This window comes from Bison bison, unplaced genomic scaffold (assembly GCF_000754665.1).
Source record: "Bison bison bison isolate TAMUID 2011002044 unplaced genomic scaffold, Bison_UMD1.0 scf7180017864525, whole genome shotgun sequence".
Lineage (NCBI taxonomy): Eukaryota > Metazoa > Chordata > Mammalia > Artiodactyla > Bovidae > Bison > Bison bison.
Genome location: NW_011495076.1, coordinates 5,017,132 through 5,023,130, shown reverse-complemented (window position 1 = coordinate 5,023,130; position 5,999 = coordinate 5,017,132). Strand labels below are relative to the sequence as shown.

Here is a 5,999-nt window from a genome sequence, read left to right as displayed (position 1 = left end):
CCAACCATCGCATCCTCTGTCATCCCCTTCTCCTCCCACCTTCAATCTTTCCCAGCATCAGGGTCATTTCCAATGAGTCAGCTCTTCACATCAAGTGGCCAAAGTATTGGAGTTTCAGCTTCAAAGTCAGTCCTTCCAATGAACACCCAGGACTGATCTCCTTTAGGATGGACTGGTTGGATCTCCTTGCAGTCCAAGGGACTCTCAAGAGTCTTCTCCAACACCACAGTTCAAATGCATCAATTCTTCTGTGCTCAGCTTTCTTTATAGTCCAACTCTCGCATCCATACATGACTACCGGAAAAACCATAACCTTGACTAGATGGACCTTTGTTGACAAAGTAATGTCTCTACTTTTTAATATGCTGTCTAGGTTGGTCATAACTTTCCTTCCAAGGAGTAAGCGTCTTTTAATTTCACAGTTGCAATCACCATCTGCACTGATTTTGGAGCCCCCAAAAATAAAGTCAACCACTGTTTCCCCATCTATCTGCCATGAAGTGATGGGACCGGATGCTATGGTCTTAGTTTTCTGAATGTTGAGCTTTAAACCGACTTTTTCACTCATATGTATAACCTTTTAAAATATTCTTCATTATCTGCAGCAAAGTCCGGTGTTTTGTGTTTAAGAGAGGAACCAGATTTTTAAAAAATAATGTATCCTTCAAAAACACTTCCATCACTAATCATCTATGATATTAAATGTAGATGGCATGTCATTTACACTTAAGCATCATTATGATGCTGTTCTTCAGGTGTGAGTGAAGGTTGCTCATTATAGATAATATCTAGTATTAGGGAAATTAGTAATGATGTTTTAAAAATTCTATTCTCTCACAAGTAGATACGTGGCAAGTTTTAAGCATAACTTTCTGGTATGGTGAGATAGAATAAAGTTTCTTGAGATATTTTCTGGTTATATGGCATCTTGTACCATATATGTAAATATTGGAAATGTCTGGAAGTGAACTAAAGAACTGTTTTCCACCTTAAGGCTGAACAATAGCCATCTTGTGAGCCACGGACATGTTTCTCAGAAGGAGCATATATTTGAGGTATTGAAAATTATGTATTAGATTACATTAAATCAACAAGTTCATGGAGCTCAGAGTAGGTTCTATCTCTTTCCCCTGAAAATGCTAGTTGAACAGCTGATAATACTCTTTAACAGATATTTGAAGGCAAAATGTTAGATGGTGGTTGACACAATCCTCAAGATTTTCTTTTCAAGTCAGAATGATTGACAAGGTTTTTGATTGCAAGTGTTGATTTAAACTTTGAGACTGCCTAGTTATTAAAATAAAGGCAGAATCTAACACCTTTTAATAGAGGGAAATGTGAGAGCAAGACAGTTGCAATGTAACAAATATTCTTGGCAGCTCAGACACTCATTTTTCTTCTATTACAACCAACAGCAACATTTTAGTCAAATAAAAAAATATTTTATCACTTTTCTTGGTTGAAATAATTTAGACTTCATTTTTTTATAAAAGTGATTATAAATGTTAATCTCCCTGATGAATTCAGAGATAATTTGCTACTCAGAATTATCAGTCACAAGTGATAATTTAACTTCATTGGATTTGATGACATTGAATCCACTGATGCTTCACTAATAATATTTTAACAAAAGATGGAAGAGTGACCTAAACTAATTATAGAAGAACAGTTCAAAATTGAATGATATTAGAGTTCTAGCAAGGAAGTATATGATATTACAATATAGTAACTGTTAAAGAATTGTTAACTGGGAACAAAAAATCTACAGTTTTCAGACCCCCAGTGAAATGTATATGCATAGTGTAGATGTATGAAATGCAGATGCATAGATCTTGCAGATCTATACAAAATTGGTATGTTATTGTCATGGTAGATCACTTTTTACACTTAGGTAGAAGTAGGTAGAAAAAGCAAACATAAAACACTGGATCGAATTTTGTCCTGGTTTCAACTTTCATATCATTTTCATTTCAAGCAAGTGATTTGCCTCTTACCCAATGGCCAGTTTCCTTATCTACAAATAGAAAATAATGCCTACTTTATTATATGAACATTTCAATTTAATATATTTCAGAAGTATTTTTAAGCTAAGTTATAAGTTATTATTATTATTAGAGTTGCCAATTTTATACTTAGTGAAATAGTAAGACACAGGTGGTCAGATATTACTGTTACTCCAAAATACATTGCTGAAAATGATTCTACTCTAAACTGACACGTAAACATTTTATTTTAGCATAGATAAATGAAACTGTGATATTATTTAAGTATTGACAGCAATAGAACATGAATACTATAATAAATTTATATCACCATCATTCATTTAAAGTATACAAGGGGACTTCCCTGGTGATCCGGTGGCTAAGACTCTACGCTCCCCATTCAGGGGACTTGGGTCTGATCCCTGGTCAGGTAACTAGATTCCACATGCTACAATTAAAGACCCTGCATACAACAACCAAGACCTGGTGCAGCCAAATAAATAAATAATGAAAGTGAAAGTGAAGTCGCTCAGTCATGTCCGACTCTTTGCAACTGCATGGACTATAGTCTACCAGGCTCCTTCCTCCATGGGATTCTCCAGGCAAGAGTACTGGAGTGGGTTGCCATTTCCTTCTCCAGGGGATCTTCCCGACCCAGGGATCGAACCTGGGTCTCCTGCATTCCAGACAGACGCTTTAACCTCTGAGCCACCAGGGAAACCCAAATAAATAATAAAAAGTATTAATTTATTTTTAATACCAAATTATTATTTAATAGGAAATTTTATACCATTAATTTTGTCTACTTGAATTTTTATTACCATTCTAATTCTGCAACATTAATTTATCCTAAAGTATGATTTTAAACTTAGTATTCTATTGACCATCTTATTGTATTTTTCTACAGATATTTATTTTTAAATTTAAATATTATGTAGCCATAAAGCTCTATATATCTCTTAGAGTGACTTTTTATTGAAGTATTATTTGTACTTGATTTACTTAACACAGGAAAAATATAATGAATTTTAATAAATACTATTTTTATAAAGTAAAATTCATTTGAGATGGTCATGGATTACTTGAAACGGTTGTGGAAACGTTCCTATATTTGCCATTCTGGAGATTTTTCCACATCAGGACAAGCACTGGAGGGAGTTTTGAGACTGCCATATGCTTTTTTAAAAAATAATAGTGAAAAAGATTATTATGTAAGGGGGAAGAGAAAAGAAAAACCTTCAGGGCAGACAACTTTTTAGGTGAATCAATTTTATAATAGACTACAAATATAACTTAAGAATACTATATCTGATTTCTTTAAAACTATTAATACTTTAATTTAATAGCCCTTTGTTAAAACTTTGGGAACTGCTAAGAGTACAAATTAGAAAACGATTTTCCTAACACTCCGTTGCCCCCTCAAAACATCAAACCTCTGACACTCTTTATTGATTCTGAGTAGTCAATCATATTTCCAGTCTGTTTCCTTCAGTGACTGAAATTGTCTTAACAGTAATTGAAATGGAAAAAACATAATTCAAGAGCGGCCAGGTGGACCTAAGTAAGGCTAGCCTAGGTAGAATCTAGTCAGATCACCTATGGAGAGAACATTTGTGTGTTTCCATTGAAAGTTTGACTGTGAAGAAAGCTGAGCACCAAAGAATTGATGCTTTTGAACTGTGGTGTTGGAGAAGACTCTTGAGAGTCCTTTGGAATGCAAGGAGATCCAACCAGTCCATTCTAAAGGAAATCAGTCCTGGGTGTTCATTGGAAGGACTGAAACTACAATACTTTGGCCACCTCAGAATGCGAAGAGTTGACTCATTGGAAAAGACCCTGATGCTGGGAGGGATTGGGAGCAGGAGGAGAAGGGGACGACAGAGGATGAGATGGCTGGAAGGCATCACCGACTTGATGGAAATGAGTTTGAGTGAACTCAGGGAGTTGGTGATGGACAGGGAGGCCTGGTGTGCTGTGTGATTCATGGGGTCACAAAGAGTCAGACACAACTGAGCGACTGAACTGAACTGAAGCCTAGCCTATTCTCTCTAGTTTTCTCTAGCTCAGAGAATTTAAAGTCTCTGACATACAGGGGTGGAAAGAGCCACCAATGTAATTAACAGAAGGCAATGGCAACCCACTCCACTACTCTTGCCTGGAAAATCCCATGGACAGAGGAGCCTGGTAGGCTGCAGTCTATGGGGTCGCTAGGAGTCAGACATGACTAAGCGACTTCACTTTCACTTTTCACTTTCATGCATTGGAGAAGGAAATGGCAACCCACTCCAGTATTCTTGCCTGGAGAATCCCAGGGACGGGGGAGCCTGGTGGGCTGCCATCTATGGTGTTGCACAGAGTCGGACACGACTGAAGCGACTTAGCAGCAGCAGCAGCAGTATTTATTGCACAACCTATCACGGAGGTGGATTGGCATGAGGCTTTAAAACCCTCAGGTTTTAAATCAATGTAGAGAGGCGAGAAACTAACTTTATGACATTGAGTCCAGAGAGCAGCCTGTGGTGAAGAAATCTCCAAATACCCAGTCTCCTCAGCAATAATTTCATATTAATAATTTGCTAAAGAAAAAACCGAATTTAAAACCACATACCCATTAGTTCTGTTTGTTTGTTTGCTTGTGTAGCTCAAGCAGAGAGATTTTGAACTCAAGTTTAATTACCTTGACAGAGGAAGCCAAAATGAAGGAAGAAGCTCCTTTGTAAAGTGTTTTCAAACCTCTATCTTCTGTAAGACCTTTGAATCACCCTAATTAAGGGCATTGTATGCTCTTTTGTGGCTCTTGATTTATATTCATAGATTTTAGAGTAAAACACAGGAAAAGAGCAATCACCTGCACCCACACTTTTATTTGAAAAAGATAAAACAGTAAACCTGGGATAGTAAATACCTTCTCCAAGATCACACAGGTAATGTCAAAACATCTCAGTTCAGTGCTTCTCCCCTTTGTTTTCAGGCTAAGGTAGTGCTCAAAGTATGGTCTCTGGATGAGCAGCATAAAAGTCAACTGGGAGCTTCTTAGAAAAGTTAATTTTATAGCTCCAGACTGTTGGATCCAAAACTCTGGGTCTGGTACCCAATAATCTTTATTTTTGAAAGTCTTCTAAGTGATTCTAATGTAATATAACATTTGCGAACCACTGTTTAGAAACTACAGATCAAAACTTTAAGTTCTAACGGTGTTGTCTTAAATGGCCTCGGTTTTGGTTCAATGGAGCAATGTCTGTGTCCTGATTCTGGAAGGGTGTTGATCACCATCTTATCACAAAATAGAAGTTGTACCATGTAGTATTCAAATTTTGAGCTATAAATATCAGTTTCTATGTCCACCTCTCAATTTCTGTATTATCTTGGTAAAAAAGATTTTTAGATTTTGAATTTTAATAAAGTTTTTTGTAAAGATCTATATAGTGAAATTGCTCAGTCGTGTCCGACTCTGTGACTCCGTGGATTGTAGCCTATCAGGCTCCTCCCTCCATGGGATTCTTCAGGCAAGAGTACTGGAATGGGTTGCCATTTCCTTCTCCAATATGAAGAAGAAGTAATAGAAACAAACAATAGCTAGAAGACAAGGAAGACTACTTCAGCTCTTAACACGTAAATATAATAGGTTATTTTCTATACATGATAAAAGAAGAATCAACTCTACTACTAGTCCTTCACAAAGGGCAGCCTTATGCTCACAACTGAGAAATATTTCAAAAAGCTATATGAAGGGGAAAATCTGATCATCCATATGTTTGAATAGATCAAGTTTACTTTTTAAAAGTTAAAAATAAATGTATTTTGAAAAGCTAGTTATAGTAATTGTTCAAATAAAAAGAAGGTGAGAATGATATGGAAGTTCTATGAAGGATCCTGATTTAGAATGAATTTTATGTTTTTCAGAATATGTAATTCGAAGTAAGTTTGCTTATAGAGGGACTAATTTCCTCACCAAGGTCCAAGGAATAGGTATACAGTATTGAGAGAACAGAATGAAATATTTTAAGGAATGAACGG

At 36.3% G+C, this 5,999-nt stretch overlaps 1 non-coding gene across 1 annotated transcript; it reads right to left on the bottom strand.

The window, feature by feature from the left end:
* Positions 1–2,628: 2,628 nt before the first annotated feature.
* TRNAS-GGA lies at positions 2,629–2,700 on the bottom strand. The gene has a single exon. It is a non-coding gene; the product is annotated as a tRNA-Ser (tRNA).
* Between the last annotated feature and the right edge of the window lie 3,299 nt (positions 2,701–5,999).